This window comes from Taudactylus pleione, unplaced genomic scaffold, assembly GCF_031769625.1.
Source record: "Taudactylus pleione unplaced genomic scaffold, aTauple2 ptg000593l, whole genome shotgun sequence".
Taxonomy (NCBI): Eukaryota; Metazoa; Chordata; class Amphibia; order Anura; family Myobatrachidae; genus Taudactylus; species Taudactylus pleione.
In genome coordinates, this window is record NW_028284995.1 from 801,019 (window position 1) to 813,501 (window position 12,483).

The following is a 12,483-nucleotide window of genomic DNA, read 5'->3' on the forward strand; positions in this document are numbered from 1 at the left end:
AGTAGTTACTTCTAAATGATGAGAATGTTTAATTAACAACACGGTACATAAATACAGCTCAAATATTGTTTTCATGTTGTCCGTCATGCTACGTTATTATGAAAATTTGAAGTAATCTAACAATGCTTCCTGACCACAATTTGTTAAAACTTTTACTTAAATGTATAATTAAGGGTTATACAGTATAAAACACATATTTTCTTTTCATTTCATGCAATCATGATGACAGAAAAATATTGATACTAAACCTTGTGTAACCATGCAAACATAGCTCAGTTGAGGTCTTAGTGACTTTTGCCATACACAGACTTTGCCGAAATAACTCAGTTGGGATAGCGTTAGACTGAAGATCTAAAGGTCCCCTGTTTCAGCATGTTTCAGTACCTTTTTTCTTCTTTCCTTAAGCAGTTATCAGTTTTTAAGTATTTCAAATGTAAACAACATCGTTTCTTAACATAGTTGAGTATTCAGTAGTAACTTCTAAATGATGAGAATGTTTATTTAGCAACACGGTGCATAAATACAGCTTAAATATTGTTTTCATGTTGTCCATAATGCTACTCTATTATGAAAATTTGAAGTAAACTAACTGCTTCCTGACCACAATTTGATAAAACTTTTACTTAAATGTACGATTAAGGGTTTGCAATTTATATATTTACAGTATAAAACACATTTTTTCTCTTCATTTCAAGCAATAATGATGACAGAAAAATATTGCTACTTAACCTTGTGTAACCATGCAAACATAGCTCAGTTGAGGTCTTAGTGACTTTTGCCATACGCTTACCTTGCTGAAATAGCTCAGTTGGGAGAGCGTTAGACTGAAGATCTAAAGGTCCCTGGTTCGATCCTGGGTTTCGGCATGTTTCAGTGCATTTTTCTTTTTTCCTTGAGTAGTGATCAGAATTTAATTATTTCATATTTAAACAACATCATTTCTTAACATAGTTGAGTATTCAGTAGTAACTTCTAAATGACGAGAATGTTTAATTAACAACACGGTGCATAAATACAGCTTAAATATTGTTTTCATGTTGTACGTCATGCTACTCTAAGTATTATGAAAATTTGAAGTAATCTAACAATGCTTCCTGACCACAATTTGTTAAAACTTTTACTTAAATGTATGATTAAGGGTTTGTAATGGATATATTTACAGTATAAAACACATATTTTCTTTTCATTTCATGCAATTATGATGACAGAAAAATATTGATACTAAACTTTGTGCAACCATGCAAACATAGCTCAGTTGAGGTCTTAGTGACTTTTGCCATACACAGACTTTGACGAAATTGCTCAGTTCGGAGAGCGTTATCTGAAGATCTAAAGGTCCCGGGTTTCAGCATGTTTGAGTACATTTTTTCATTTTTCCTTGAGTAGTTATCAGTATTTAATTATTTCAAATGTAAACTACATCATTTCTTAATATAGTTGAGTATTCAGTAGTATCTTCTAAATGATGAGAATGTTTATTTAACAACACGGTGCATAAATACAGCTTAAATATTGTTTTCATGTTGTCCGTCATGCTATTCTATTCTGAAAATTTGAAGTAATCTAACAATGTTTTCAGACCACAAATTGTTAAAACTTTTACTTAAATGTATAATTAAGGGTTATACAGTATAAAACACATATTTTCTTTTCATTTCATGCAATCATGATGACTGAAAAATATTGATTCTAAACCTTGTGTAACCATGCAAACATAGCTCAGTTGAGGTCTTAGTGACTTTTACCATACACAGACTTTTTTGAAATAGCTCAGTTGGGAGAGCTTTAGACTGAAGATCTAAAGGTTCCGGGTTTAGGCATGTTTGAGTGCATTTTTTCTTTTTTCCTTGAGTAGTGATCAGAATTTAATTATTTCAAATTTAAACAACATCATTTCTTAACATAGTTGAGTATTCAGTAGTAACTTCTAAATGATGAGAATGTTTATTTAACAACACGGTGCATAAATACAGCTTAAATATTGTTTCATTTTGTAAGTCATGCTACTCTAACTACTATAAAAATTTGAAGAAATCTAACAGTGCTTCCTGACCACAGTTTGTGAAAACTTTTACTTAAATGTATGATTAAGGGTTTGTAATGGATATATTTATAGTATAAAACACATATTTTCTTTTCATTTTATGCTATCATGATGACAGAAAAATATTGATACTAAACCTTGTGTAACCATGCAAACATAGCTCAGTTGAGGTCTTAGTGACTTTTGTCATACACAGACTTTGCTGAAATAGCTCAGTTGGTAGAGCGTTAGACTGAAGATCTAAAGGTCCCGGGTTTCAGCATGTTTGAGTACCTTTTTTCTTATTTCCTTGAGTAGTTATCAATATGTAAGTATTTCAAATGTAAACAACATCATTTCTTAACATAGTTGAGTATTCAGTAGTATCTTCTAAATGATGAGAATGTTTATTTAACAACACGGTGCATAAATACAACTTAAATATTGTTTTCATGTTGTCCGTCATGCTACGCTATTATGAAAATTTGAAGTAATCTAACATTGCTTCCTGACCACAATTTGTTAAAACTTTTACTTAAATGTATAATTAAGGGTTATACAGTATAAAACACATATTTTCTTTTCATTTCATGCAATCATGATGACAGAAAAATTTTGATTATAAACATTGTGTAAGCATGCAAACATAGCTCAGTTGAGCTCTTAGTGACTTTTGCCATACACAGACTTTGCTGAAATAGCTCAGTTGGGAGAGCATTAGACTGAAGATCTAAAGGTCCCGAGTCTCAGCATGTTTGAGTACATTTTTTCTTTTTTCCTTCAGTAGTTATCAGTATTTAATTATTTCAAATGTAAACAACATAATTTCTTAACATAGTTGAGTATTCAGTAGTATCTTCTAAATGATGAGAATGTTTATTTAATAACACGGTGCATAAATACAGCTTAAATATTGTTTTCATGTTGTCTGTCATGCTATTCTATTATGAAAATTTGAAGTAAACTAACTGTTTACTGACCACAATTTGTTAAAACTTTTACATAAATGTACGATTAAGGGTATGTAATTTATATATTTACAGTATAAAACACATCTTTTCTCTTCATTTCATGCAATCATGATAACAGAAAAATATTGATACTAAACCTTGTGTAACCATGCAAACATAGCTCAGTTGAGGTCTTAGTGACTTTTGCCATACACAGACTTTGACGAAATTGCTCAGTTGGGAGAGCGTTAGACTGAAGATCTAAAGGTCCCGGGTTTCAGCATGTTTGAGTACTTTTTTCTTTTTTCCTTGAGTAGTTATCAGTATTTAATTAATTCAAATGTAAACAACATCATTTCTTAACATATTTGAGTATTCAGTAGTATCTTCTAAATGATGAGAATGTTTATTTAATAACACGGTGCATAAATACAGCTTAAATATTGTTTTAATGTTGTCCACCATGCTATTCTATTATGAAAAATTGAAGCAATCTAACAATGTTTTCTGACCACAATTTGTTAAAACTTTTACTTAAATGTATAATTAAGGGTTATACAGTATAAAACACATATTTTCTTTTCATTTCATGCAATCATGATGACAGGAAAATATTGATTCTAAACCTTGTGTAACCAAGCAAACATAGCTCAGTTGAGGTCTTAGTGACTTTACCATGCACAGACTTTGCTGAAATAGCTCAGTTGGGAGAGATCGTTAGACTGAGGATCTAAAGGTCCCGGGTTTCGGCATGTTTGAGTGCATTTTTAATTTTTTCCTTGAGTAGTGATCAGAATTTAATTATTTTAAATTTAAACAACATCATTTCTTAACATAGTTGAGTATTCAGTAGTAACTTCTAAATTATGAGAATGTTTATTTAACAACACGGTGCATAAATACAGCTTAAATATTGTTTTCATTTTGTAAGTCATGCTACTCTAACTATTATGAAAATTTGAAGTAATCTAACAATGCTTCCTGGCAACAATTTGTTAAAACTTTTACTTAAATGTATGATTAATTGTTTGTAATGGATATATTTACAGTATAAAACACATATTTTCTTTTCATTTCAAGCAATCATGATGACAGAAAAATATTGATACTAAACCTTGTGTAACCATGCAAACTTGGCTCAGTTGATGTCTTAGTGACTTTTGTTTTTCACAGAATTAGCCAAAATAGCTCAGATGGGAGAGCGTTAGACTGAAGATCTAAAGGTCCCTGGTTCGATCCCAGGATTTGGCATGTTTGAGTGCATTTTTTCTTTTTTCCTTGATTATTGATCAGAATTTAATTATTTAAAATTTAAACAACATCATTTCTTAACATAGTTGAGTATTCAGTAGTAACTTCTAAATGATGAGAATGTTTAATTAACAACACGGTGCATAAATACAGCTTAAATATTATTTTAATGTTGTAAGTCATGCTCCTCTAACTATTATGAAAATTTGAAGTAATCTAACAATGCTTCCTGACCACAATTTGTTAAAACTTTTACTTAAATGTATGATTAAGGGTTTGTAATGGATATATTTACAGTATAAAACACATATTTTCTTTTCATTTCATGCAATCATGATGACAGAAAAATATTAATACTAAACCTTGTGTAACCATGCAAACATAGCTCAGTTGATGTCTTAGTGACTTTTGCCATACACAGACTTTGCTGAAATAGCTCAGTTGGGAGAGAGTTAGACTGAAGATCTAAAGGTCCCGGGTTTCAGCATGTTTCAGTACTTTTTTCTTATTTCCTTGAGTAGTTATCAGTATTTTAGTATTTCAAATGTAAACAACATCATTTCTAAACATAGTTGAGTATTCAGTAGTAACTTCTAAATGATGAGAATGTTTATTTAACAACACGGTGCATAAACACAGCTTAAATATTGTTTTCATGTTGTCCGTCATGCTACTCTATTATGAAAATTTGAAATAAACAACTGTTTACTGACCACAATTTGTTAAAACTTTTACTTAAATGTACGATTAAGGGTTTCTAATTTATATATTTACAGTATAAAACACATCTTTTCTCTTCATTTCATGCAATCATGATGACAGAAAAATATTGATACTAAACTTTGTGCAACCATGCAAACATAGCTCAGTTGAGGTCTTAGTGACTTTTGCCATACACAGACTTTGACGAAATTGCTCAGTTCGGAGAGCGCTAGACTGAAGATCTAAAGGTCCCGGGTTTCAGCATGTTTGAGTACATTTTTTCATTTTTCCTTGAGTAGTTATCAGTATTTAATTATATCAAATGTAAACAACATCATTTCTTAACATAGTTGAGTATTCAGTAGTATCTTCTAAATGATGAGAATGTTTATTTAACAACACGGTGCATAAATACAGCTTAAATATTGTTTTCATGTTGTCCGTCATGCTATTCTATTCTGAAAATTTGAAGTAATCTAACAATGTTTTCAGACCACAATTTGTTAAAACTTTTACTTAAATGTATAATTAAGGGTTATACAGTATAAAATACATATTTTCTTTTCATTTCATGCAATCATGATGACTGAAAAATATTGATTCTAAACCTTGTGTAACCATGCAAACATAGCTCAGTTGAGGTCTTAGTGACTTTTGTCATACACAGACTTTGCTGAAATAGCTCAGTTGGTAGAGCGTTAGACTGAAGATCTAAAGGTCCCGGGTTTCAGCATGTTTGAGTACCTTTTTTCTTATTTCCTTGAGTAGTTATCAATATTTAAGTATTTCAAATGTAAACAACATCATTTCTTAACATAGTTGAGTATTCAGTAGTATCTTCTAAATGATGAGAATGTTTATTTAACAACACGGTGCATAAATACAACTTAAATATTGTTTTCATGTTGTCCGTCATGCTACGCTATTATGAAAATTTGAAGTAATCTAACATTGCTTCCTGACCACAATTTATTAAAACTTTTACTTAAATGTATAATTAAGGGTTATACAGTATAAAACACATATTTTCTTTTCATTTCATGCAATCATGATGACAGAAAAATTTTGATTATAAACATTGTGTAAGCATGCAAACATAGCTCAGTTGAGCTCTTAGTGACTTTTGCCATACACAGACTTTGCCGAAATAGCTCAGTTGGGAGAGCATTAGACTGAAGATCTAAAGGTCCCGAGTCTCAGCATGTTTGAGTACATTTTTTCTTTTTTCCTTCAGTAGTTATCAGTATTTAATTATTTCAAATGTAAACAACATAATTTCTTAACATAGTTGAGTATTCAGTAGTATCTTCTAAATGATGAGAATGTTTATTTAATAACACGGTGCATAAATACAGCTTAAATATTGTTTTCATGTTGTAAGTCATGCTATTCTATTATGAAAATTTGAAGTAAACTAACTGTTTACTGACCACAATTTGTTAAAACTTTTACATAAATGTACGATTAAGGGTATATAATTTATATATTTACAGTATAAAACACATCTTTTCTCTTCATTTCATGCAATCATGATAACAGAAAAATATTGATACTAAACCTTGTGTAACCATGCAAACATAGCTCAGTTGAGGTCTTAGTTACTTTTGCCATACACAGACTTTGACGAAATTGCTCAGTTGGGAGAGCGTTAGACTGAAGATCTAAAGGTCCCGGGTTTCAGCATGTTTGAGCACTTTTTTCTTTTTTCCTTGAGTAGTTATCAGTATTTAATTATTTCAAATGTAAACAACATCATTTCTTAACATATTTGAGTATTCAGTAGTATCTTCTAAATGATGAGAATGTTTATTTAATAACACGGTACATAAATACAGCTTAAATATTGTTTTAATGTTGTCCGCCATGCTATTCTATTATGAAAATTTGAAGCAATCTAACAATGTTTTCTGACCACAATTTGTTAAAACTTTTACTTAAATGTATAATTAAGGGTTATACAGTATAAAACACATATTTTCTTTTCATTTCATGCAATCATGATGACAGGAAAATATTGATTCTAAACCTTGTGTAACCAAGCAAACATAGCTCAGTTGAGGTCTTAGTGACTTTACCATGCACAGACTTTGCTGAAATAGCTCAGTTGGGAGAGATCGTTAGACTGAGGATCTAAAGGTCCCGGGTTTCGGCATGTTTGAGTGCATTTTTTATTTTTTCCTTGAGTAGTGATCAGAATTTAATTATTTTAAATTTAAACAACATCATTTCTTAACATAGTTGAGTATTCAGTAGTAACTTCTAAATTATGAGAATGTTTATTTAACAACACGGTGCATAAATACAGCTTAAATATTGTTTTCATTTTGTAAGTCATGCTACTCTAACTATTATGAAAATTTGAAGTAATCTAACAATGCTTCCTGGCAACAATTTGTTAAAACTTTTACTTAAATGTATGATTAATTGTTTGTAATGGATATATTTACAGTATAAAATACATATTTTCTTTTCATTTCAAGCAATCATGATGACAGAAAAATATTGATACTAAACCTTGTGTAACCATGCAAACTTGGCTCAGTTGATGTCTTAGTGACTTTTGTTATTCACAGAATTAGCCAAAATAGCTCAGTTGGGAGAGCGTTAGACTGAAGATCTAAAGGGCCCTGGTTCGATCCCAGGATTTGGCATGTTTGAGTGAATTTTTTCTTTTTTCCTTGATTATTGATCAGAATTTAATTATTTAAAATTTAAACAACATCATTTCTTAACATAGTTGAGTATTCAGTAGTAACTTCTAAATGATGAGAATGTTTAATTAACAACACGGTGCATAAATACAGCTTAAATATTATTTTCATGTTGTAAGTCATGCTCCTCTAACTATTATGAAAATTTGAAGTAATCTAACAATGCTTCCTGACCACAATTTGTTAAAACTTTTACTTAAATGTATGATTAAGGGTTTGTAATGGATATATTTACAGTATAAAACACATATTTTCTTTTCATTTCATGCAATCATGATGACAGAAAAATATTAATACTAAACCTTGTGTAACCATGCAAACATAGCTCAGTTGATGTCTTAGTGACTTTTGCCATACACAGACTTTGCTGAAATAGCTCAGTTGGGAGAGCGTTAGACTGAAGATCTAAAGGTCCCGGGTTTCAGCATGTTTCAGTACCTTTTTTCTTATTTCCTTGAGTAGTTATCAGTATTTTAGTATTTCAAATGTAAACAACATCATTTCTAAACATAGTTGAGTATTCAGTAGTAACTTCTAAATGATGAGAATGTTTATTTAACAACACGGTGCATAAACACAGCTTAAATATTGTTTTCATGTTGTCCGTCATGCTACTCTATTATGAAAATTTGAAATAAACAACTGTTTACTGACCACAATTTGTTAAAACTTTTACTTAAATGTACGATTAAGGGTTTCTAATTTATATATTTACAGTATAAAACACATGTTTTCTCTTCATTTCATGCAATCATGATGACAGAAAAATATTGATACTAAACTTTGTGCAACCATGCAAACATAGCTCAGTTGAGGTCTTAGTGACTTTTGCCATACACAGACTTTGACAAAATTGCTCAGTTCGGAGAGCGCTAGACTGAAGATCTAAAGGTCCCGGGTTTCAGCATGTTTGAGTACATTTTTTCATTTTTCCTTGAGTAGTTATCAGTATTTAATTATATCAAATGTAAACAACATCATTTCTTAACATAGTTGAGTATTCAGTAGTATCTTCTAAATGATGAGAATGTTTATTTAACAACACGGTGCATAAATACAGCTTAAATATTGTTTTCATGTTGTCCGTCATGCTATTCTATTCTGAAAATTTGAAGTAATCTAACAATGTTTTCAGACCACAATTTGTTAAAACTTTTACTTAAATGTATAATTAAGGGTTATACAGTATAAAATACATATTTTCTTTTTATTTCATGCAATCATGATGACTGAAAAATATTGATTCTAAACCTTGTGTAACCATGCAAACATAGCTCAGTTGAGGTCTTAGTGACTTTTGTCATACACAGACTTTGCTGAAATAGATCAGTTGGTAGAGCGTTAGACTGAAGATCTAAAGGTACCGGGTTTCAGCATGTTTGAGTACCTTTTTTCTTATTTCCTTGAGTAGTTATCAATATTTAAGTATTTCAAATGTAAACAACATCATTTCTTAACATAGTTGAGTATTCAGTAGTATCTTCTAAATGATGAGAATGTTTATTTAACAACACGGTGCATAAATACAACTTAAATATTGTTTTCATGTTGTCCGTCATGCTACGCTATTATGAAAATTTGAAGTAATCTAACATTGCTTCCTGACCACAATTTATTAAAACTTTTACTTAAATGTATAATTAAGGGTTATACAGTATAAAACACATATTTTCTTTTCATTTCATGCAATCATGATGACAGAAAAATTTTGATTATAAACATTGTGTAAGCATGCAAACATAGCTCAGTTGAGCTCTTAGTGACTTTTGCCATACACAGACTTTGCCGAAATAGCTCAGTTGGGAGAGCATTAGACTGAAGATCTAAAGGTCCCGAGTCTCAGCATGTTTGAGTACATTTTTTCTTTTTTCCTTCAGTAGTTATCAGTATTTAATTATTTCAAATGTAAACAACATAATTTCTTAACATAGTTGAGTATTCAGTAGTATCTTCTAAATGATGAGAATGTTTATTTAATAACACGGTGCATAAATACAGCTTAAATATTGTTTTCATGATGTCTGTCATGCTATTCTATTATGAAAATTTGAAGTAAACTAACTGTTTACTGACCACAATTTGTTAAAACTTTTACATAAATGTACGATTAAGGGTATGTAATTTATATATTTACAGTATAAAACACATCTTTTCTCTTCATTTCATGCAATCATGATAACAGAAAAATATTGATACTAAACCTTGTGTAACCATGCAAACATAGCTCAGTTGAGGTCTTAGTTACTTTTGCCATACACAGACTTTGACGAAATTGCTCAGTTGGGAGAGCGTTAGACTGAAGATCTAAAGGTCCCGGGTTTCAGCATGTTTGAGTACTTTTTTCTTTTTTCCTTGAGTAGTTATCAGTATTTAATTATTTCAAATGTAAACAACATCATTTCTTAACATATTTGAGTATTCAGTAGTATCTTCTAAATGATGAGAATGTTTATTTAATAACACGGTGCATAAATACAGCTTAAATATTGTTTTCATGTTGTCCGTCATGCTACGCTATTATGAGAATTTGAAGTAATCTAACATTGCTTCCTGACCACAATTTGTTAAAACTTTTACTTAAATGTATAATTAAGGGTTATACAGTATAAAACACATATTTTCTTTTCATTTCATGCAATCATGATGACAGAAAAATTTTGATTATAAACATTGTGTAAGCATGCAAACATAGCTCAGTTGAGCTCTTAGTGACTTTTGCCATACACAGACTTTGCCGAAATAGCTCAGTTGGGAGAGCATTAGACTGAAGATCTAAAGGTCCCGAGTCTCAGCATGTTTGAGTACATTTTTTCTTTTTTCCTTCAGTAGTTATCACTATTTAATTATTTCAAATGTAAACAACATAATTTCTTAACATAGTTGAGTATTCAGTAGTATCTTCTAAATGATGAGAATGTTTATTTAATAACACGGTGCATAAATACAGCTTAAATATTGTTTTCATGTTGTCTGTCTTGCTATTCTATTATGAAAATTTGAAGTAAACTAACTGTTTACTGACCACAATTTGTTAAAACTTTTACATAAATGTATGATTAAGGGTATGTAATTTATATATTTACAGTATAAAACACATCTTTTCTCTTCATTTCATGCAATCATGATGACAGAAAAATATTGATACTAAACCTTGTGTAACCATGCAAACATAGCTCAGTTGAGGTCTTAGTTACTTTTGCCATACACAGACTTTGACGAAATTGCTCAGTTGGGAGAGCGTTAGACTGAAGATCTAAAGGTCCCGGGTTTCAGCATGTTTGAGTACTTTTTTCTTTTTTCCTTGAGTAGTTATCAGTATTTAATTATTTCAAATGTAAACAACATCATTTCTTAACATATTTGAGTATTCAGTAGTATCTTCTAAATGATGAGAATGTTTATTTAATAACACGGTGCATAAATACAGCTTAAATATTGTTTTAATGTTGTCCGCCATGCTATTCTATTATGAAAATTTGAAGCAATCTAACAATGTTTTCTGACCACAATTTGTTAAAACTTTTACTTAAATGTATAATTAAGGGTTATACAGTATAAAACACATATTTTATTTTCATTTCATGCAATCATGATGACAGGAATATATTGATTCTAAACCTTGTGTAACCAAGCAAACATAGCTCAGTTGAGGTCTTAGTGACTTTTACCATGCACAGACTTTGCTGAAATAGCTCAGTTGGGAGAGATCGTTAGACTGAGGATCTAAAGGTCCCGGGTTTCGGCATGTTTGAGTGCATTTTTAATTTTTTCCTTGAGTAGTGATCAGAATTTAATTATTTTAAATTTAAACAACATCATTTCTTAACATAGTTGAGTATTCAGTAGTAACTTCTAAATTATGAGAATGTTTATTTAACAACACGGTGCATAAATACAGCTTAAATATTGTTTTCATTTTGTAAGTCATGCTACTCTAACTATTATGAAAATTTGAAGTAATCTAACAATGCTTCCTGGCAACAATTTGTTAAAACTTTTACTTAAATGTATGATTAATTGTTTGTAATGGATATATTTACAGTATAAAACACATATTTTCTTTTCATTTCAAGCAATCACGATGACAGAAAAATATTGATACTAAACCTTGTGTAACCATGCAAACTTGGCTCAGTTGATGTCTTAGTGACTTTTGTTATCCACAGAATTAGCCAAAATAGCTCAGTTGGGAGAGCGTTAGACTGAAGATCTAAAGGTCCCTGGTTCAATCCCAGGATTTGGCATGTTTGAGTGCATTTTTTCTTTTTTCCTTGATTATTGATCAGAATTTAATTATTTAAAATTTAAACAACATCATTTCTTAACATAGTTGAGTATTCAGTAGTAACTTCTAAATGATGAGAATGTTTAATTAACAACACGGTGCATAAATACAGCTTAAATATTATTTTCATGTTGTAAGTCATGCTCCTCTAACTATTATGAAAATTTGAAGTAATCTAAGAATGCTTCCTGACCACAATTTGTTAAAACTTTTACTTAAATGTATGATTAAGGGTTTGTAATGGATATATTTACAGTATAAAACACATATTTTATTTTCATTTCATGCAATCATGATGACAGAAAAATATTAATACTAAACCTTGTGTAACCATGCAAACATAGCTCAGTTGAGGTCTTAGTAACTTTTGCCATACACAGACTTTGCTGAAATAGCTCAGTTGGGAGAACGTTAGACTGAAGATCTAAAGGTCCCGGGTTTCAGCATGTTTCAGTACCTTTTTTCTTATTTCCTTGAGTAGTTATCAGTATTTTAGTATTTCAAATGTAAACAACATCATTTCTAAACATAGTTGAGTATTCAGTAGTAACTTCTAAATGA

The 12,483-nt window shown here is 30.3% G+C and overlaps 1 non-coding gene across 1 annotated transcript; it reads left to right on the plus strand.

Moving 5' to 3' along the window:
- The first annotated feature begins 7,504 nt into the window (after positions 1-7,504).
- On the plus strand, positions 7,505-7,577 carry TRNAF-GAA (transfer RNA phenylalanine (anticodon GAA)). Its single transcript has one exon. It is a non-coding gene; the product is annotated as a tRNA-Phe (tRNA).
- Positions 7,578-12,483: the final 4,906 nt, after the last annotated feature.